Source organism: Eumetopias jubatus, unplaced genomic scaffold (genome assembly GCF_037043125.1).
Source record: "Eumetopias jubatus isolate StellerSeaLion01/CBP00866 unplaced genomic scaffold, mEumJub1_p1.0 scaffold_2, whole genome shotgun sequence".
NCBI lineage: Eukaryota > Metazoa > Chordata > Mammalia > Carnivora > Otariidae > Eumetopias > Eumetopias jubatus.
In genome coordinates this window covers 56,700,417-56,724,540 of record NW_028274808.1, presented here as the reverse complement: position 1 = coordinate 56,724,540, position 24,124 = coordinate 56,700,417, and the positions used below count along the sequence as shown (strand labels likewise).

The following is a 24,124-nucleotide window of genomic DNA, read 5'->3' as shown; positions in this document are numbered from 1 at the left end:
TTAATAATATACCATAACATTGAATTTTTTTTCTTTAATTTTTTATTGTTATGTTAATCACCATGCATTCCATCATTAGTTTTTGTTGTAGTGTTCCATGATTCATTGTTTGTGCATAACACCCAGTGCTCCACGCAGAACGTGCCCTCTTTAATACCCATCACCAGGTTAACCCATCCCCCCACCCCCCTCCCCTCTAGAACCCTCAGTTTGTTTTTCAGAGTCCATCGTCTCTCATGGTTCGTCTCCCCCTCCGATTTCCCCCCCTTCATTCTTCCCCTCCTGCTATCTTCTTTTTTTTTTCCTTAACATATATTGCATTATTTTTTTCAGAGGTACAGATCTGTGATTTAACAGTCTTGCACAATTCACAGTGCTCACCATAGCACACACCCTCCCCAATGTCTGTCACCCAGCCACCCCATCCCTCCCACCCCCAACCACTCCAGCAACCCTCAGTTTGTTTACTGAGATTGAGAATTCCTCATATCAGTGAGGTCATAGGATACGTCTTTCTCTGATTGACTTATTTCACTCAGCATAACACCCTCCAGTTCCATCCATGTCGTTGCAAATGGCAAGATCTCATTCCTTTTGATGGCTGCATAATATTCCATTGTGTATATATACCACTTCTTCTTTATCCATTCATCTGTTGATGTTCCTCAAAAAGTTGAAAATAGAGCTACCATACGATCCAGCAATTGTACTACTGGGTATTTACCACAAAGAAACATTGAAATTTTTAATATGTAATAGAACTGTATTTTCCACAATAATATAAACAATTTACCTATTTGTTTATGGAACATGATGAAAAAGAAAAAGTTTACTTTGGGGGAATTATCTGTGCCATAATGGTCTTCCTCCTATGGTAGCATCAGTATGCATAGAATGTGAATGTTTAGAGACATGAATGTTTATGAGCTCAAGAAGAAAACAGAAAACAGGGGTTAGGAGGATATTCCAGTTTTCAGTGATTTAACCTGAACTCTTAGGGTCTTCAGTATATCCCTTGCAGCGCCACAGAATGGGAAAACAATTTTGTTGAACTTTTAATGATATATAACAAAATGAGCTATAACAACAATTATGGCTAATTTGGTCTGGCAATATAGAAAATGAGTTACTCTTGGTCAGAATCTTCCTTTTCACAGATAAGCTGAATTTGCCCAAAGAATTTCCATGGAATAGACTCAGCAAAAGCCTCACACTAGAGCTGGTTTAAAAAAAAAAAATGTGCCATGCTGCCACCCACCCAATCACTTGTGACTTCCAGCTTCCATTTAGGCTTTTGCTCTGGTGAGACCTTTGCCCAGAGGGAGAGTGGTATCTGACTAGACCTTCACTACCTTGCCACCTCCTCATATCCTTCCTGACCCAGAAGAAATGTAGAGAGAGTTGTACGTTGTAGCAATGTTTTTTGTTTTTGTTCTTGTTTGTAAGCATCATACTGCAAGGAACAATTAGTACAGTACCTATTGTGTCTCATATTTGTACCGTCTTAGTCAACATGCAGTATTCAGACCTTTGCAATCTTCATATTCTCCAATAGCGCCTGACCACCCATCTCTTTCCTCCCTTCCAAACCCTTCTCTTTTGTCTACTGAAATTTGTGTTCAGGACCAACAGGTTCTAATACACTCTCAGTCTCTTTACTAAACATCCCTCACACATTCTTGTTGCCACCAAGTTTCATGGATCCCTGAGAGTATGATTCCCAAGGCTTTCTTTTAAGCACAGATGAATCATTTTTCCCCACTTCTCTGTTCTATTACCTTGCTCCTGCTCTGAATTCTGTAAGTTCAACTCTTGGATGTGACTTCATAGATAAGTAATGTGCTTCCCTATCTTGTCCCTCATTTGCACTTCAGGATTCCAATGCCAATATCTCTTTTGACCTTCCTGCGAGGTTTAAGTGCTCTTAGCTCATAGAATAAAACATTTTTCCTGACTCTCTGGGGTACTTTCTGGGGTATATGTGAACAAATCATAGACTTCTGAGTGAATGTGTATCTATTTCTGTCCATGTTGTCAGGAGTTCTCACACAACTCCTCACAGAGATTTCCATCTACTGTGCCAATATGATTGCAAAGTATATTTACACTTCTAATAAAATTAATACACTGAATTCCCACTAAGAAAAAATGAAATAAAATTCCTTCTTTACACAAGTGAATAATGTATATTAATAAATGTACTATATTAATAAATTTTTGAAATAGGAACCAGGAGTTATATCAATTAAGATTGGAACCTTAACTAGAAATTGAGTGAGACAGACCTGAGTTTTTGAGTGCCAACATTGTGCCTTATCAGTTTTACATCTCTGCCTATCAAAATTGTTCTTAGTTTGGCTTCTCCCAAGAGAGAACCTTGATGTAAAGATCCGTTACAAGCAATTTATTTAGGTGTGATTTCCAGGAAGCATGATAAGGGAGTAGGGCATTAAGCAGGAGATAAAGGAAAGCAATAAAGGGTATGTTAGTATGTGGGTTACCACTATGAACAACTCAGATCAATCCCATGGGAGACCCTCTGGGACTGTAGACACATTTCAACAAAAAATATTTGTTTATCCATCAGTTTTCATTCCTTGAAAGTTAAGAATTGCCTGTGGTGTGTTTATTCCCCTGACCATGCAGCATGGGCCAACCACCACCACCTCCAACTCCTTACAGTCTCAGAACCTGTGGAAGCAGAGAAAAATGGGAAACTGCTTGTGTAAACAGGGAACTGTCTACAAATAAACTGCAGGATAAAATGAGAGGATGTGAATAGAGCATTGATAGTTTCTGTTATTGTAAGCTATGTAATGCTAAGAAAAAAACCCACAAATAATGTGGACTCTTCGTTGCACAGTCAATAAGAGATCCAGACTAATGGAGGAGCCACCATCTTGTAGCTTCATTTCCTAGAGCTCATGGTCTTCTATACTGCATAGCTTTGTCAGAGAAGCTGGAAAATTGGGTAAGGGAGTTTTACTGTCTCAGTGTGAAAGTGGCACACCCCATCCCAGCCAAGAACTATCTAGAATTCGTTACATATGCCTTTACTTCCAGAAGGCTGGGCTTGTTGAGAATTAATGGTATACCTAGTAACTGTCTGTTATATTTCATCATTATGATCATTAATAGAAATAGTAGTAGTGGCATTACTAGTAGTAATAGCAATAATAATACATAGTCATAATTGTAGTCATTGTAATTTTTTATTTTTTTAAAGATTTATTTATTTATTTGAGAGAGAGACTGAGTGAGAGAGAGAGGGCACAAGCAGAGGGAGGGGCAGAGGGAGAGGGAGAAGCAGGCTCCCCTGCTGAGCAGGGAGCCTGACTCAGGGCTCCATCCCAGGACCAAGGGATCATACTTGAGCCGAAGGCAGCTGCTTAACCAACTGAGCCACCCAGGTGCCCCAACAATTTTTGATGTTATAGGAAATCAGCACAAAAGGGAATTGACACACTTTACATCTTTCCAAAAACATGTCATTTTTATAAACATGTGTTTAACATTAAGGAGAAAAGAAGTTAGTTATCACCCAAACTATATCTAAGCAGGATGCTTTGAGTATAAAATGGAGGAAATCTTATATCAAAACAATTTAAACACTGCTCCCAGGACTGAAAAAATACAGAGTAAATTAGATAGCAGCATAGTTGCATGCAGGGCTACAAATACTGTCACTTCACCCTAATGTATGGTTCTGTCATTTAGATGGCTTCCTTCTCAAATAACCAGACAGGTTCTTTCCCATGATGGAATTGGGGGTAGGGGAGCAGTGGGGAGGGTGGGTTCAAAATACAGATGTGGGAGAGGTAGGAAGACAAAAAGTTCAGTGTTTACCTGACTGGGACCATTCTAAGATAATGCTTGCTTGCAGAGACTGTAAGCTTCTTGCTTTGCCTCTTTCCCTAATGGACACTTTAACTCTCCCTGGGATGGTACATTGCTTGCAGAACTATACAAAGAAAACCTCACCATAAATCATCCTGCAAATTTTAACAAATAGCTCTTCTTATGCTATCAAGAGGGTAAAGTGGTTAGAATTAGATAGTAATTTAGGCTGCTTATTATATTTGGATTTTATTAAGTATTATATTTCACTAATCTATTTTGCCTTAGGATCTCAGAGAAAACTGCTATTTTAAGAAAGCCTACATGCTTTTAGGTTCAAATCCAGTTAGAAAAAGTGAGGATTCTTTACCCAGTGTCTCAGAGCAATTCTCATTCCTCCTAATTGAATCATGTGCCCATCCCCAATAAAATGCCATGTTTCTTTTGTTGACCTCACATCTGGTCTGGGAGGTAAAACTCTTATAGAACACATGATATGAGATGTACAGAATGAGTGGTTTTTCCTGTAGAAAGTCTAGTGGCAAAAATAATCGATTAAAAAATAAATTCCATCTCATAAACTTATACTATGAACTAGGAAGTGAGGGAGGCAATGGGGCTAGAAGTCACAGAACTGAAAGTATCTTAAAATCTGTATCATTTGGCTAATCTATCACTTGTTGTTTTCTTGGGCATTAGAAAGAAATAGAAAAGGGCAAGAAGGTTAGGTAACAATAGGGCTGTTTCTCTCCTTTATCTTCAAAGATTCCCTTGAGGCTTGTTCCACAGCTTTTGGCTTACTGGTGACTTCTGGCAACTTTCATCTTGTTATTAGGATGTATGTCTCATTGTTTGAATAAAGAATACACACAATTTTGCACTTTTCCATATCTGTTTGAAAACTTTCCTAATATTTATGTTTGGCATTATTAACATAATGGAATCATTACATACATCTATCAAGTTTATTTCTTCAGGACATTCTGTATCTAGCTTTCTAGGATCTTCAAGAAAAAAGGAACATCACATGATTATTTTAAATAAACTTCAAAGTACAGTTATAACAGAATGATAATTTTGATTTCTTCATAAATTTAGCTATATAATTTTTGTCCAAGTGTTGCTCTAAGTCATAATGCCAACCCTCACATCTTCCTCTTAATTATATTTTCTAATAATAATTTTCATACATTTTTAATGTTCTCTAGGTTTTAGTCAAGGGCAGTTTTATTTCTTAAGGCTTCATATATTCAAAAGCTATCAGTGTCACTAAAATTATACTCACTCAATCTTTAATCCAATTTTCTATGTCAAATAATTCTTTAAGATTTTACAGTTGGTTACTTTTATTTTATATCACCTTAAAAGTTGAATTCAGTCCTAAAATGGTTACATATGTCCTCAGCTAATATCCTTAGTCATGGTGCCTTCAGCTCTCTCATTTCTGGACTTAAGGGATTTGTACAATTCCCATCATATTTTTATGGTTATATATTTAGACCCTAGAGAAGATCTAAGCAGCCCACTAATTTCAGTGTCGTAAATACTTGCATTGAAAGACAAATACAAACCAAGACAATGTAGATTAGCACTTCTGAAGGTAATGACTCCAACACTGAATTTACAGAACTATCCTTGGTCAATTTCTAGCCTTTGAGTGTAGTGACTACAAGTGATCAGAGAATATGAATGAAGTTTTAACAGATTATTATCTCTTGTGGAACTCTTTCCAGCACTAATAGAATAAAACTAATCGCATACCTAATAACTAGTAATAATCATAAGTAGGCAAATTTCAAGCTCTGGTTTTAATCTAATTTACAATTATTTGTGTTTTGGTATGGATTTAAACCTCTTGTTCCTAATTATGGAAAGTTATTAAGATTAATAATTTTTCTTCATAGATGATCTTTGATAAACTTACCTTTTATTTTCCTTTTCTGATGGACGATATTAAAGGAAGACATTTATAGGGAACCCTTCAGAAAGAGGGAAGATGGGTCATTGCAGAGATAAAATCAACAGTAACACATTGGATGTGGTTTGGGTAAATAGCATTAAAATGATGGGAATTCTAAAAATCTATTTGTCATTGCATTGCTCTTTCTTGAGGAATATTGAACTGATCTGTTTCTACATTCCTGGGTCCTCTTGAATTCTGCCATCCATCAACTACTCTGGATCCCGTGGATGAAGCACATTTTATTTAATTATCTGGTCTCCTCAGTCTTACAAATTATATTATTCAAGCAAAAAAAAATGTTGGAAATATTTTTAATGAAATTCAGCACACATAAGAACATGAGTGGGAAAATTAAATAAAGTAAGAGAATGATGCATTCAGATTGATATATGAAATTTTCCCTGATTTCATGTCATAATTAGAGTTTAGAGTAAAAATATCTAGTTAAATTTTAGCAGTAATGAAGTATAACCATTAATTTGTGGAGATACAACAAGGAATTCTAATGTCAAATAAGAAATTACTAAAATAGTGTTAAAGCAAACTTTGTCTTCTTTAGAAATCATTCTCTTGTCCAAGGATTTTATTTTTTTTATTTTTAAGTTAAACCTCTTTATCACACTGACATATATTTGGTTGGACAAAATGACAATAATAAAAAAGAAAAGAAATTTAGAACCCTGGGTTTAACTCATTTCTAGATAGTTTATATTTGTAATCAGATATATTTCTTACCTAAGTTCTTCTCATATATATATTTTTTTCACAACGCAGTGTGCCTACTTACATGATACATCTGCTTCTGGGACAGATTACAATAAGAGGAGTATTTCAGAGTTGAAATGAATCATGTCAGACATTTAGCTATGGTGGTAACCGAAAGAGACAGAAATGCAGATTGCCAAGAAGAGGAGAAATGATCACCTTTAAAATGGGATTTGGAAAGAAATTAGGATTTGATGAGGCAGAGAGTTTCCTAAAGTCTGGTGCAGATGACAAAGTCTGAGAAAATCATTTAATAAAGACAGTTACTGAAGAAGAAAAGAGATGTTTCACATATGAAACAGACATTTGTCTGAAAGTTAATCAATGTGTTATAAAATAATTATGCCAGCTACAAATTATAATTTTAATTTTATATGGATGGGATTCTTTCTTTAAGAAATACTTTAAAAAAAAGGAAGTACTTTAAGAAAAGTTTTCCCTAAAAATTTTTGCAAACTCTACTTTTAAGTATTAGAGATATTAAAAAGAAGAAATGAGTAAGATGAGACCAACTAACCCCTCAGTACAGAATGAACAAGGTAACATTTACCAACACGTGGTACACACACTGACTCATAATACACCCCCTCACACATTATATATACTCGGAGATATACACACACATATACATACCCACATATGTATCTGACAGTATTTTAAAAATTCTTAAACAAGGAACATGTTCTAACCTGAGATTCTACAACATAGTGAAAATCAATAAAATCTGTACTCTTCTAGGAGATGTACCCTGTGGAATTACTCTCTGTGATTACTGTAGAAGGATGATGAATAATAACAAACAGAAATTACATAAATTATATCTCTAGTGTTTTATCTGAATTCCTCTTCACTAAGGAATTAGTGAAAGTCTTGGTTTAAATGACTGTTGAAGTGCCCACCACCTTCTGGTGTATCTTTCTTTCTTGTCATGTTACTATCTGCCATAGGAGTAACTTCTTTAAAATATACTGATTTGCTGTCACAAATCCTGTTAACTTTCTAGCATCAGATCTTATGTTAGAATTGCAGAGAGAATCCAAATCTTATATGCTGCAATTTTTTTAAAGACACAGAAGCTTTCTGCAACAATTTGAACTCAGCATCAGCATGCCTACTAGTTGTGCTGTATCTTTTCCTGTTTCTTTAATCTGTGAAGTATGGATTCTATGAAGGATGCTCTACTGGAATTCAAACCTGCCTGAGTATTTCTTGCAGTTGTTGATCTGAGCTGGACTTTGCAAGTATCCATTTCTTTCGGGTAGATAAGAAATATTTTCCCTACTTGTAAATGTGCCCATTCCTCTGATAAGCTTTGAACTTTAATGATTTCCACAATCAAAACTTGCTGCAATGGTTGAGTTAAAAATTAAAGCCCACAGGGGAGAAAAATCCGACTCTCCAGTGCTTTATCTATGGTGTAGACATTGCTCATAAGTTCCTTAGCTTTATGGCCAAGTTCATCACAGCATAAACCATCTAAGTCTTTCTAGCCTCTGAGGCCCTTTAATTGCAGAAGGTTAAAATAATTTGTATTCATTTTTTGACCTTCAGTCATCAAGAAAAGTTTAAATTATGTTCAGTATTCCCTGGTTAAAAAGGCAAGAAACTAGATGGAACATGTTATTTAAATATCCATAAAAACAGTTATAAACTTTAAAGATTAGTATTTAAAGGCATAAAATTCAGTTTTCTAGAAAATCCATCTTTGTGCAAAAAACTTTATTAAGGAAAACCTTTCATTTTCCAACGATAGAGGATAAATAAACTGCCAGTATAGTTATTTTCACTTCCTTAAACAAAATCATATTTTGTGTCTGTTTGGCTGGAGATAAGAACACCCCATAGAGAAAGCCTGAGAACATGTAATTAACCATTGATATTAACTGTTAAGATTTGCATTACACTCTTTTCATAATAGTCATGTAGATTTTATTTTTCTTTACTAACAAGAATAATCAAAAATATTTCATGTGTTTATGATATTTGTTAAATTAGCTATTAAAAGCTATATGGGATTTAAGAAGATCATAAAGTATAACTGACATAAAGAAACATTTAGTTTAGATGTAGCAACTGTTAATCAGGACCAACATAACCGAGGAATGTAGTATTATGAAAACTGTCAACAACAATGACAGGGAATAGGAAAATAGAAAAGAAAAAAACATGAACTTCAATATATGGAGCCAAGTCATAGCAGGAATTAACATCCATTGCAATTGAATGGACTATAATCAATTATTGAAAAAATTTAGAGAAAATCAATTAACAATCTAATTAAAAATCATCTAATGCCCTCAGTTATCCTGTTTAAATAAGATCATCATTTTAGTTCCTAGCTTAGAATTTAGACTAATTATTCAATTAAAATTTCAGTGAAACATTGACCTTATAAAACCTCTATTCTAGGCATTTAAATGTAGACTATTAAATATTCTTAATGAACACGCAGCCCGTCTGGGAAAGGCATTGGCATCCCTTTGATCATTTTAGGATAACTCTCACCTTCTCTGTCTTTAAATTAAATAGCACCCCCTCTCCAGGTGGATCAGCTTTTTAATAAAATAAGGTCAAATTGTAACTTTGTGATCTTTTTATTAGCTTCTCTTCAAATGCTAGAGCTTTGGACTCCTGCCATTTTCTTATACCTGAATTAAGATTTTTTTTTTTTCTGCTGAGTCTAGACCTTTTTAAATCATTCTCTTCCATGTGGTCATGAAATTAGGCTCTATAAAACAGAATAATTACATTCTGTGACCAATTGTCAGCTGTTTCAACTACAAAGAATCAAGGTATATTTTGATTTGGTAATTCAAAATATACTCTAGATGAATGTATTGTAATGTCTTACACATACACACAAATCACAGACAAAAATAATTTAAACTTCTTAATGGAATCCGAACCATTATATTTAAAATGCTAACTGAAACACGATCACATTTCCTGAACAATTCTGAACTAGTTCCAAGTTTTCAAATTACATGTCTGTGTTTGTACATGAGTGTGTACCAGCTCCTGTGAACTGTTTTAACCTCTTGTCCATATCTTTAAAATATAAGGACTGCAAAACTTTCGCTGTTTGTAAAGAGAAAACTGCTCTAAGTGCATGATTTCTGGGTCTCCATCCACATTAGATCTCTAATGATTGGTTTGATTTGTTTCTGCATCCACTTCTTTGTCTTAATTTAAAGGCTGATTTTTGCCTTACCTCAATTCAGCCCCTCTTTTCCTTTCACAATTGATTAACTAATTAATTAATCTTTTTATTTCAGTATAGTTGACATACATCATTACATTTGTTTCAGGTGTATAACATAGAGATTCAAGATCTCTATATGCTATGCTCACCTCTTTTCATTTAAAAAGGTAAGCTGCTCACCCCAAAACTACTACTGAGTCATGTAGATTTTCCTGTATAATTCAGAGCGGAAGAGGGGAGGACTTTCCGTCAAACTGCCAAGAGCAAACCAATAACCATCCTCAAAATATATTCTTTCTACAGTCTCTTCTTCCCATAAGGCACAGGCAGGGATCTTTTCCAGCCCTTCCTCCTCTCATTGTTTTGTTTCTCAGGCTCTAGACTTTTTTTTTAAGTTTTATTTATTTATTTGACAGAGAGACAGAGCACAAGTAGGCAGAGAGGCAGACAGAGGGAGAGGGAGAAGCAGACTCCCCGCTGAGCAGGGAGCCCGATGCGGGGCTCGATCCCATGACCCTGGGATCATGACCTGAGCTGAAGGCAGACACTTAACTGACTGAGCCACCTGGGCACCCCTCAGGCTCTAGACTTCTTTTAACTTTTCCTTCCATCTCTCCACCAGTCTTGGAAAATTTTCTCTTACGCAGAGCCATTTCAGCCTAGTCCCAGCTTCAACCTCCAACCTTGCAAATCTATACCCATCCCTTAAAGGAAGTGGTACAGTGGGTCTGATTGGTAGGAGAGATGGGAAGGTGGTAAATTATAAAAAATGAAAAACAGTTATATGAATATTAATAATATACTTTAATTATACACCAAAAAGGAAGGAGGAAGGAAGGAAGGAAAGAAAGGGAGAGAAAGAGAGAGGGAGAAGAGGAGAAAGAATTGAGCATATTTCTGGTATTTCTATCTTTGCTAGAAATATTAAATGCTACAAATGCTCAAATATATTTGATATATTCAATCTTATACATATTTTTCAAAGTATTTATGACTCCACAATTTTGTGCACTTTCTATATCTATTAAACCCTGCCATTTTCTGATACTTTCTATCAGTTCATTTGTGTTAAGGAGCACAAGATTTTATCCAGTAGACCATCTTTTAGTTTCCCTTTAAATCCAAATGATATTGGGATGGGCACCACATGTAGGAAAAAGTAAAAGAGACAAATACAGCAAAATATCATGACTATTTCTTCACTAATGGAAAGACATAATTATTTAAATATATGAAAAAATTGTATTGAATTGTTCCTACATTCCAGCCATTCATTTAAAGGTCCTAATAGAAAAAAGTATATACATACACACATGTATATTGATATACATATTTATACATATACACATATATGTATGTGCTTATATGTATGTGCATATATATACATACATATATATGTTTTTTCTTTTAGGACCTTTATTTGAATGGCTGGAATGTAGAAACAATCCAATATATTTTCTAGGTATTTAAGTAAATAAACACACATGTATGCATTTACACACATATATACACATATACACATATATATACATGCATACAGTCCCCAACTTGTGATGGCTTGGACAGTTTTTCACTTTATGATGGTGTGAAAGTGATATGCATTCAGTAGAAACCATAATTCGAATTTTGAATTTGGATCTTTTGCCGAGCTGGTGATATGCAATATGATACTCTCTTGCAATGTTGGGCAATGGTGGCAAGCTGCAGCTCCCAGATAGCCCCATAATCATGAGGATAAACAGCGAATTCTACAACCATTGTGTACCCATACAACCATTCTGTTTTTCACTCCATTACAGTATTTAATAAATTACGTGAAATATTCAACACTTTATTTTAAAATACCCTTTGCGTTAGATGATTCTGCCCAACTGTAGGCTAATGTAAGTGCTCTGAGCATGTTCAAAGTAGACTAGGCTAAGCTGTGATGTTCAGTAGGTTAGGGCTGTTAAATGCATTTTCACTTGAGGGTATTTTCAACTTACAGTGGGTTTATTGGGACGTAACTTCAATGAAGTCAAAGATCTGTGTGTGTGTGTGTGTATGTGTGTGTGTGTGCGCGCATCTCCTAAATCCCCAAGCTCTTCTAAAACTAGGTTACATATAATAATTCCTTATTTTCTTTAATCTCCATTCAAGTGTATGAGATAGATTCTATTATTATTCCCATTTTATATATGGAGTAATTAAGGGAATTTATATAAGGGAATAAAAAATAATTTATTAATAAAGTAATATAAGGGAATTGTCCATCCTTACCTCGCTGGTAAGGGTGTACTTGTGATTAACACCCAGGTAGTCTGACTCCAAAGGGGATGCTCTTATCACTACATTGCTGTAGCTTAAATGACTTGTGGGATGTTGCTCCAAGCCTGGCCTAATGCTCGACAGAAACTTCCAATTCCCGACGTACAATTTAGGTAACAAAGATTTCTAACTGGTACCGTTTTTGTGTCTGTCACTGGCAATTAGCTTGTTTTGTGAAAATTGACACTTTGAAATATGTAAAAGTTCAGTTTATGTCTGTTAAACAAATCTGAATCCCTGACTGTGCTTCGCATTTACTTACAAACACTTTTTCAAAGAGAGTACAAAGAAACCTCACTTTAAGCCCTATATAAATTATCATGAATTCCAAATAGTGCACAAATGTGGTTTTGTGGTATATTAAATTGTTTTACATTCCCGCCTTCATTAAAATTACTACTCATTTCTTTTGCTTTATCATAATATCTTTTAAGAGCAGGGCAACTCAATATGCAGATTATTTTCTCAGTCTTGGTGGGTTTTTTGGTACAGATTCTTCAGAATTTAAATAGGGTGTTACATAACCATTCCATTGACTCAGATATTTCACAGTTCAAGACCTCCTACAACCTGGACAACTTCACAAACTAGCATGGCTATTCACTCCTAGTACACAGCGAAAGGACCACATGTGTCTTGTTTCGTGTTAAAGATGAGAGCTATGGATGAATCATTTCCTATTCTGGAAGGCATACAGAACAATCAAACAATTAAGGAGACAATACCGTTTTTCTGTTTTTTTAGGAGACTCTGAGGACCAAATCAACTCTTATTCTCTCACTTCCTACATGGCGTATTTTATTAACTAGAAAGGATAGAGTTTACTAAATGGCACTTTTATTGCTCCCTTTGCCTAGGAAGAGAGCAGTGGGATCTTTAGCTTCTTTATTACAAAAGCAGTCAGATATTTTATACAGTAATAAAAAGCACCAGCTGCCATTTGAGACAGCTAAACCTAGGCAATGAGTACTCGGAGTACATTTGTTGTGTTTTCTAAGAAAAGTGTTCATTAAAACATAAGTTTTCTCCTCACACCCAGTACTGCTGGGACTATAAATAGCTACAGACAACTACCTCAAACACATTAGAGGAAAGCCACATTAGGTAGTACTTTCGACTACCTCCACTGTAAAATGAATAGAGTAGAGAAGAAATGGAAGGGGAAGTGTGATTTGGGGACAGTGCCTTTATACTTTTCAACAGCTACATACTTTCTTATTTCACTTGTCCAAATTCTGTTACTAATAGATATGAAATAAAGAGTCCTGGCAGAAATGTATTTACTAAATGGTGGAATAGATTTTATGCAAATGACTTTCTTGTCCATAAAAGCAAACTGCCTTGTAAAAAAAAAAATTCTGAAATACCAAAAAAATAGTAGCACTTTTTCTTTCAAGAAAATCTCTGAAATCAATTAACTCCTGTATTTATCAACAAGTCTTTGCTAACACTATCTCCAAGTTAGTTCCTAAGAGTATGCTATACAAGGAAAGGGAAACATTATCAATGCCTTCTACTCATCAATATTTTAATGAAAAGAGGTGAAACTCATGAGTGTGAAATGATAGCAATGTTTGTTGACACAGATAACACCTTCCAGGAGTTCAGAGGTAATTTGACAAGGGTTATAATGGTCACTTTTTACAGAGGAATTAAGATTTGAGGTGGTTCTTATAAGATGAGGACATTAATTTGGGGCATGCGGGCTCAGTTGGTTGAATGACGACTCTTGGTTTTGGCTCCGGTCAGGATCTCATGGGTCATGGGATCCGGCCCCACACTGGGCTCCGTGCTCAGCGGGGAGTCTGCTTGGGATTCTTGTCCTTTGCCCCTCCCTCCATTCTCTCTCTCTCTCAAATAAATAAATAAAATCTTTATAAAAATGAAGACATTAATTTGTCATACTGTGAACAAAATTATGGAAGTTTTGACTAATAGAGAAATTGCAACCCAGAGCCCAACACCTGGTCAGAGATCAAATATATGTTGAATAAATACCACAATATGATACTTTAATCCACATGACAAATATGTGGGAAATATACTATTAATATCTCTGGTCTAGAGATAAGAAGATAGTCTCCTTGACAAGGTCACAAGTGCAAGAACTGAATATTCAGGACTCTGAACCAGAACTTTCTGATTCCAAACTATTATGTAGAATGATGTGCTGCCTTGAAAGTAAAACTGAAGAATTGGTGTGAAACTGAAGTTTGTAGAGGAAGCAAGCTGTTTGGGACTGAGTTTAGGAAATCTTTAAACCCTAGCTTGAAATAATCAAGGTTTAGTAATAGATAACAGGTAGCCAAGGGATTTGTAAGAGACTATAGATGTGTCCTGAAAATCTATGCCTTTTTAAATTTGTTTTCTGTGTCTTTCAATGGGAGGACGATTAGAAAGACTGACTTAGCTTTTATTTCAATAATCCTTGAGAATAAGCATTATACTGAACACAGAATAACTTCAAATAGACTCAGACTTACTATCTTGTGATGGGCATAGATTATAGCACTTTTATTTTTCAAATCTTGTCATTCTTGAAATTTAGGAAAACTTACATATGATAAAATCATTTCCACATATATATTATTCTCTAAAACATCTAGTCACAAAAATCAGTGTTATAACCTGTAATAGTGTCTTTATTAGCATTTAGGATGTAAGGTCATTATAAGGAATAAAATACAATCTACAATGGAAGTGTAAGAAAATTACTTAAAATACAAGAAAAAATATATACACTATAAGTTAACTAACTAGAATTTAAATAAAAATATGAAGTAATAAAAAATAAAAATAAAATAAAATACAAGAAAAAATTAAATCTTCCTTTAGGGACAGAGAAAGCATCAAGGAGAGAGATAAATTTATTTTGGATTTTAAAAAATAAATGAATTTTCTACAGTGCAGTAGAGTAAGGGAGACGATACATCCTCATTTAATTGTGAAGTGAGGCCTTGCTAAGTAACTTTTAAAAAATGGAAGTGCTTTGTATCTTCAGTCTCTGTTTACTGACATGCAATGGCAGGTGGATAGTAAAGATAAAAAGAGCGTCCTTGGTAGCTATGTTACCTTCATTAAATTATATAAACTCGGTAATTCCCAGATCCCTAAAATGTAAAACTGCCACCCATTTGGGGCCATAAGGGTTGCTGTTCTCTGATACCTGCCATGGTACAGCATAGGGACTTGCTCACCTGTCTTCTGCTGCAAGGATGAAATACAATGAAAACACATTTGCTGCCACCTACACACTGTCACCATAGGGAAAAAAAAATAACATCCCACCACTGGCCACAACTGGAGAGCTCCCTTTTTACTCTCATTGAATTCTGAGCAGCTCAGGTGCACCCCGTTCTCAAGGGTCTGCTGTCTAAACCATGTCCCATGCCACTATTCTTCTAGGGTAAGACACACCCCTCCCATGCTTTCTACCTTCTTTTGCAATCTCACACCCTTAATACTCTCGGTTTTAATGCTATCCACTTGTATCCTTAGGAATTTCTATTATGTGATAAAAGAACACTTCGAAGTTCTCAGTTTCTTCTGTGAAATTTCCCAATATGTTTGAGAAGGACCTGAAAACTAGATCTCTCCTCTGGTTTGCACATCTCATGGGGAGGCTGCTTGCTCTTGAATATTGAGCCTCTGGTGTGGACAGGGACAACTCTTTGTCTTCTTCACTGTCCATTACTGTGATTGGCTCATTGTCCCCTGCACTCCTATAATCTTCTCTTTCCTTTTCTTTTTTATTTCGTTCTTTCTTCTTCTTTTTTTAATTGAGATTCGTGCTGTTTGAGTGTGATGCTATTTGTCATTTCTCTACTGCCATCTCTGATAGCATTTCAAATCAGTTCCTCACAGTAATTGACAACTTTAGCTGTAGGACTAAAGCCTTTCTCCACATTGGCCTTTTCAACACATTACATTGCATCAGTATCTCTGACTTCCCCCATTTTTAGTGATTATTACTCCCCACCATTTCAGTCAAGCACTGGTGTGACCATATGCTGTCTTCTCCCCAAAATACATCACTTGAAATCACAAATGTGGCCAGTCCACTTTCTGATTCCAACTATCCAAGCATCTATCTCAGTAACACCATTCTGTCAATTCTTTGTCCTTCACCTATGTTCCCTACTCTGCCTCTACATTTTTCCTGCCATTGATCTATCATTTCTATCCCTCTTCATCCTAGATTTTCTTGTTCATCATATCATCTGATATCTTGCCAATATCCTGTCTGAAACCCTGTTTGGGAAAAAAACCAAAAGCAACAACAAAACACTCCATTTCTTGGTGAATCCAGGAGTTTGACCGCTCTCGTGTCTAGTCACAGGCTGCTGAGTACTGTTGAAAAAAATCAAACAACCTGACATCACTATAAATTAACAACTGGAAACCTCAATTAGGTTATTAACAATGACCAACAATCCACCGAACCACTTTACCCCCTTTCCATAATTCTATTCTAAATCTACTCTAAACTTTTCAAATAATTGACTCCCTCTATGTTTCGCTCATTGATTTTAAATAACTTTACCTTACAGAGAATAAAATAATCTTTACACATATTCAACTTCCTATGACCAAAAGCAACAACCTACATTCTTTTCAATCTTCCTTTCTTCCTACTACCTTTCTGTTTTCGTGCAATTGAAGAGATATTGCTTATCTTATTTTATTTAAAGATAATTTCTCCCACTTATCTTTGGATCACTTACGATATAATACCTTGTCAAAGACCAAAAGAGCAATTCAACTTGGTCAGTTCTCCTCCAAATTAAAAACCAACAAAATAACCAACTAGCCAGCTAATCAATCTAAAAACAAATGAAAACAAAGTTTTTTGTTTACTTTGCTACACTTGGCATATCTCTTTTCTCCTTTACAATCAGATTTTCACCACATTTGCTTATCTGTCACTGGGTCTTGAAACTATTCTAATATTTTTTCTGCTTCCAAAGTTCTACTGCTCTTTCCTTTGTCCTTAGTGTTTCTAGTTCAGATGGGTATTTTAGCTTTTAATTTGTTTAGTCTTCTGACAGCATTTGACAATAATAACCACTCCTTCCTAAAAGGAAAATTTTCTTCTCTTGGTTCCTATAAAACCATATTTCCTCATTTTAATCCTACCATTTTTTTATCCATCTATCCGCTCTCCTCTACCCATATCTCAAATGTAGATGTTCCAAAACAAGGACTGTATTTTGAGCTCTCTCCTCTACTCTGACTACACACTTTCATTAGAATATTTTATCTAACCCATTGGCTGCAACAACCATCTATGTTATGACAACGATATCTTTTTATTTCCTTCCTCATTTTCTTTCTTGAGTACCAGACTCCTGTATATAATTGGCTTGTGAAAACCCTATGATGTACGTTCATTGTCACAACTAACTCAATATACATAAAACACCCTTATTATCTCCCATCTTCTCACCAGAGCCCAAATCTACTTCTTTCCCAGTCTTTCACATCTCAGTATCTATTATCAATGACACTGCTAGTTTTTCAAGCCAAAATTTGGTTACTGTGCTTTACTCCTTCTTTTTTTTATTTCCTGCATCTGATCAATAAGTATATATATATAATTAAATTTACTTTAGAACCACATCACTCAATTCACTCTAATTCTACTGCCAACACACTGTGATAATCTCATTCTTTTGTAGATTATTCCATAGACTCTGAACTTGTCTCCTATCATACATTGTCTTCATCCAATCCATTTCCACACTGTACCTACAGTCAACTTTTTGAAATGATGTCCTAAATCTGTGTCGATGTGCAGAACCTTTGACATGGCATAGGTCACATCTCCAGGATTTTTCCCCACCCAGCCTCTTTATCCTCAGTCTCACCCACTTGTCACTTTGAGGTCTTTCCTCCAGGCCCTACATGCTCATTTCATTGCCTTCTTCAGGCTTTGGGGCATGCTGTTCCTTAATCTCTGTGCCTTACTCCTCAAATTCTCTTCCCCTTTTCTTCTTATGCCCATTGGCCGATGTTTTCCTACTCATCTTTTACATTTCAGCTTGAACAGCCCTTCTTCAGGATTCTTGGGCCTTAGTCCAGATTAGGAATTTCTGCTCCCATAATATCCTTAAGATACATTATATACTTTACTATGACTTATATAATATCTCCTTTTCCCTGCTAAGTGTAAGCTCCATGACACAACGACCGTATCTACCCTCCTCACTGCTCTACTAAAAGCAATCAATGCAATGCTAGCACCAAAAAAGAAAAAGGTAAAAGATAACTTTCTGCATGAAGCTCACAGATATCCTGCCAGTATTTTATAGTTTAAATAAAGTCATATATGTAAAGTGTGACAGTCATATAATAAGCACTCAGTAAATAGTAGTTTTCATCTCTCTAACATACATCAATATAGTAAATACAAAAAAAAAACAAGAAAATAGCTTCACCATTATTCATGCCTTTTGATTTGTTATGTTGAATATATATCTGTATTTTTTGGTTGATAATTGTTGATTGTTGTTATAGGCTAACAAGATAATCCTGCCATACATAGCTCAAAGCACTTTTTACCTATATTTATATTTATTTTTTCCCAGAATTGCTAAGCAATCACTGAAGATAATAAAGGGAAAAAAATAAACATTTTTTCATAAATTGGGTATCTTCTTTTGTTTTTCCTGCCAAACAAAAAGAACTGAAAAAAAAATCAGACCTCATTTCCCTCCTTCTGAATATTTGTTTCTTATTATAAATATAAAGTAAATTATTAATGACTTCTCCTATTTCAACTCTTTCATGTCTTAATCTTTAGATGTCTCAGTCACTCATCCAGTATATTTTTCTTTTCTTTACTACAGCCTAGCTCCAGGTTTTTAAAATTTACCCCTAGCAATCAATGTATTTTTGTGGGCAAAATCATACTCATACATATGCTTGATATAAATAGTGCTGAGCTTCATATTTGTCAATGAGTGTTTTAAAGAGAGTTTTGACAATTCTTTACGTTTTGATAATTTATATAGCCCTACCCTATCTTCTTTAGAGAAACATGTAAACCCATGGAATTTTTCTTCTCCCCCTACCTCCAGTTTTATTGACATGTAATTGGCATACATTGCTGTATGAGTTTCAAGAGTACAGCATAAAGGTTTGACTTAGATATATTGTGAAATGATTACAACAATAAATTTAGATGACATCATCTCATATAGACACAACAAAAAACAATGCAGAAAAAGAAAGAAAAAAAATCTCTCCTCGTAATGAGAACTCTTAAGATCTACTCTATTAACTTTTCCTATATATCATACAGCAGTGTTAACTAGAGTCATCATGTTGCACATTACATCCCTAGTACTTACTTATCTTATAACCGGAAATTTTTACCTTTCACCACTTTGCTCCATCCCACCCACCCCTTTCAGCTCTCATAACCACAAATCTGATCTCCTTTTCAATGAGATTTTTGTTTTTTTTGTTTTTATTTTAAATTCCACGTATAAGTGAGATCATACAGTATTTGTCTTTGTTTGACTCGTTTCACTTAGCAGTATGTCCTCAAGTTCCCTCCATGTTGTGGCAAATGGCAGGATTTCCTTATTTTTTATGGCTGGAATTTTTGTATTATAATGCAAGTATACTTGCATCACTCTCTGCTCAAAATCCTTGGTGGTTTCCAATTGCTTAAAATAATAAAGATCAAATCCCTTAGAATGGTGATCAAAATTCCAAAGGACTTGTTTTTCTAAGAAACTCCGGTCGTAAAAATTATACAATACCATACAATACCGTACAATCCGGTCGTAAAAATTATAATTAAACTACTGAGCTAATCTCCACCCCTGATATGCCTATCATTTTTCCACTATTCTAAGTACCCTGTCCCATTCTGCTTAGACTTCCATGCCAATAGTATATGTCAAGGTATGCATGGATTCTTCTTTATTTCATTAGACAATTAATTTCCTTCTCTTCTTTCTCTGGGCTTCCATTGAACTTTATTGTGATTGATTGTAGCCCTGAAAAAAATACTTTCTTGTTCTATAATTGTTTACATATATACATATTAAACTTATATTTTTCTTGAAGGCAAGAGCCATACTTTATTCATCTTTCCTGTGATGCTTAGATTTTTCAGCACACACATATATTTCTATTGGACTAAAGGAATTATTACTATTTTAAAAGGCTTGTTTCTCAGCTTGATTTAACTAGTAAATCTTCCAATTATATTTAAGTTATTCTTTCTGGAATAGTAATAATTTGAAGAGGTAGAAGGAAGATTATATGATGGAGAAACTGACAAATGTTGCCTATTAAAGGAGATATTAAAGAATTAAGTATACAGATAAAACATCTCTCAAATTTCAGCATATGACAAAAGAAAAATAGTTGGCTTATAGAACTTTTAAAGAAAACTCCATTTGCATTGAGTAAATTTTAATAAAATCTGGGTACTTAGTACCAATTACTTTTTTATTATGTTATTTAGGAGATCATTTTACCACAAAAGAGTGTAGGGAGCTATGGTTATTTGAAATGATAATATAGTGTTGGAAATATTCGGAAGTACATGAGAAGTAAGCTAAGGTACTAAATAAATAAAGGGGAAACATCCATATAGGTATCATGATAAAAAGCACATAGATGCCAGTTGTCTTCTGTCCTTCATTTCCTTCTTTTCTCCCTTCCTCCCTTCATTCCTTCTTTTCTGTCTAAATAAACAGATTTTAGCTTTGGTGGAGCCCCACTCCCATCAGTACACCCATCCCTTGATATCTATCAGATTGTTGCTAAGTTAGTAAAGTCCGGGAACAAAATTCTCTATCCAAGACAAATCTTTCCAATGAATATGATTCATTTACCTGGCGTGGCAACTAAAGCACTCAATTAAGGTGACCCTCAAAGCTTCACCGCTTGATTTTTATTAGCACATCAGACACCAGTAGATTATCATTTAGATAGGTTAAGAGACTTCTTTTAGTCTACCTTCTTTGCAGGTAATGTTAGTAAATGAAATGTTTCCATAATGAGTAGCTCCTCAGAAATATCCATCTTATTTTCCTCAGTCATAAAAAAGCTTTCCAATAGCATTCCCAGTTGAATAGGATATCAAGTATTGAGAGGGAAAATCTCTTTGCAATGCTTTTCATTAAAAGGGGCTCCCGCAAAACGAGTACGGTAACTCTCATAAAAACAGGTCATGTTTTATGATTATTTAACTTATTTTGAACTCTGAAGAAGGAAATAGTGACCTTGAAAACTTCTAGTAGCCGTACAGCATTGCAACACAAAGGCCACCACCTTTGTCATTAATCACAGTAGACTGCCTAGGGCTATTATTGGCTTTTCATAAGGAAATATTAAAAGATAGAGGAACATGAAAATATTTATTATGGACTATTTTATCATAAAAAAATGGGAATGACTGAGACCCAACTGGCATGTGAGGGTTTTTTTAAACTTATTTTTAACATGAAGTTTAAAATTTTGTGTTTTTATCTCCTGTCATCTTGAAATCAATACACTGGTCAAGCAATAAGAATTCAATAACCCAACTGCTAAATATTGGTTCAACATATTACCTTCTTATTGGGCTGTGGAGCCTTGATTTATGCAGAATCATAGTAGAATTATCCTAAATAAGTGAGCAGGTTTTTCTTGTGTTTTATTTTGTTAGACTAGTTACAGAGCTTTCAGGAAGACATTTAAAATTCTCAGGAGAAAATAAGTAAGATGAAGAAACAAATATTTAGCCTTCTGTTAATTAAATCCTTTCTTGTCGGTAGAATATTGACTTGGAACCATATTCAGGCCAAGAGCAAAAGTTTCACAGTCACAAAGGAGTGAGAACTTCGTTAGATTTAAATTTAGATGAGATAAAATTAGAGGAAAAACAATTCAGTTGCTTAGCCTTTAGTAAAGGCACATATCAAAAATTTTAAGATATTATATATGCTTTTTCTAGAGTATGTTTTTTCTTTACTTTTTAGAGTATGTTTTTAAATAAAGCATACATGAGTCATGTAATTGGCTCACTGACTGAATAGAATCCCATAGTTATCTATTATAGACTGTGCTGCATTTGTTACAATTAAGCCCCTCATACTGGGATTCATAAATTCAGGAAGTTTGTGATCTTTAAGTTCATTGCTTCTTCTATCTCAAAAAAAATATGTACTCTATATAATTTCCTTTGGAATGGTTAACTCTACCTTCCCCCAGTCTCTTACTTGGATGCCACCAATAATGTCTGGATCTTCTATGGACAAATACTAAGCACGATATAGTAGAAAGATTACTGGTTTGGAAGTCGTGGAGGTACAGGTTCAAATTATCTATATCTGTACTGCCCAGTACAATTGCTGGTAGCCACATGCAGCTAACTGAACAGTAAAATATGTTTAGCTCAGCAGAGTAACTGAATTTTTACTTTAAGTTAAATTTAAAAACATAAGACAAAATAAAACAAGACAAAACCGGGGAGGGAGACCATAGAGACTCTTAATCATAGGAAACAAACTGCGGGCTGATGTAGGGGAGGAAGATGGAGGGATGGGGTAACTGGGTGATGGACATTAAGGAGGGCTTGCGCTGTAATGAGCACTAGGTATTATATAAGACTGATGAATCACAAGCCTGTACCTCTGAAACCAATAATACATTATATGTTAATTAATTGAATTTAAATAAAAAAATTAAAAAATAACAACATAAGACATAGAGTATTCTATAATTTTTGTAAGACTGCATTTCATTTTAACTATTTCATCATGCAAGATATTGGTGTTGCATTGTAGTACACATTGGGCACATCTTCATTTCAGTTATTACATATATACACATCATTGATCAATTTGATGTCAATGGATTGACTCAATTTGAATGACATTTGTATGTGCTACCCATGTAACATTGCAATATGTTTATTTGAATATTTTATGTAAACAGTACAGGTGACTAATACCTCCATAAATCATAATTGGTGTGGAGTCTTTTGGTTTTTCCACATAAAGTATCATGTCATCTGCAAAGGGAGAGAGTTTGACTTCTTCTTGGCCAATTTGAATGCTTTTTATTTTGTTTTGTTGTCTGATTGCTGAGGCTAGGACTTTTAGTACTATGTTGAACAATAGTAGTGAGAGTGGGCATCCCTGTCGTGTTCCTGACCTTAAGGGAAATGCTCTCAGTTTTTCCTCATTGACAATGATATTCACTGTGGGCTTTTCATAGATGGCTTTTATGATGTTGAGGTATGTTCCCTCTATCCCTATACTTCGAAGAGTTTTAATCAAGAAAGGATGCTGTATTTTGTCAGTTGAGAGGATCATATGCTTCTTGTCTTTTCTTTCATTAATATGTTCTGTCACATTGATTGATTTGCAAATGTTGAACCACCGTTGCATCCCAGGAATAAATCCCAACTTGTTGTGGTGAATAATCCTTTTAATGTACTGTTGGATCCTACTGGCTAGTATCTTGGTGAGTATTTTGGCATCCACGTTCCTCAGGGATATTGGTCTGTAATTATCCTTTTTGTTGATGGGGTCTTTGGTTTTGGGATCAAGGTAATGCTGGCCTCATAGAACAAGTTTGGAAGTTTTCCTTCCATTTCTATTTTTTGAAACAGTTTCAGTAGAATAGGTATTATTTCTTCTTCAAATATTTGGTAGAATTCCACTGGGAAGCCCTCTGGCCCTGGACGCTTGTTTTTGGGAGGTTTTTGATTATAAGTTTATAAGTTTCAGGGAATGCATCCATTTCTTCCAGATTGCTTAATTTATTAGCATATAGTTGCTCATAATAAGTACTAACAATTGCCTGTGTTTCCTTAGTATTCGTTGTGATCTCTCCCTTTTCATTCATGATTTTATTAATTTGGGTCCTTTCTTTTTTCTTTTGGATAAGTTTGGCCAGAGGATCTTACTAATTCTTTCAAAGAACCAGCTACTAGTTTCGTTGATCTGTTCTACTGTTCTTCTAGTTTCTATTTTATTGGTTACTGCTCTAATCTTTATTATTTCTCTTCTCCTGCTTGGTTTAGGCTTTATTTTCTCCTC

At 34.8% G+C, this 24,124-nt stretch overlaps 1 protein-coding gene across 1 annotated transcript in view; it reads left to right on the top strand.

Moving 5' to 3' along the window:
- Window positions 1-24,124, top strand: part of GALNTL6 (polypeptide N-acetylgalactosaminyltransferase like 6) — a 1,206,234-nt gene that overhangs the window by 210,240 nt on the left and 971,870 nt on the right. The gene's annotated exons all lie outside the window — the stretch shown is intronic.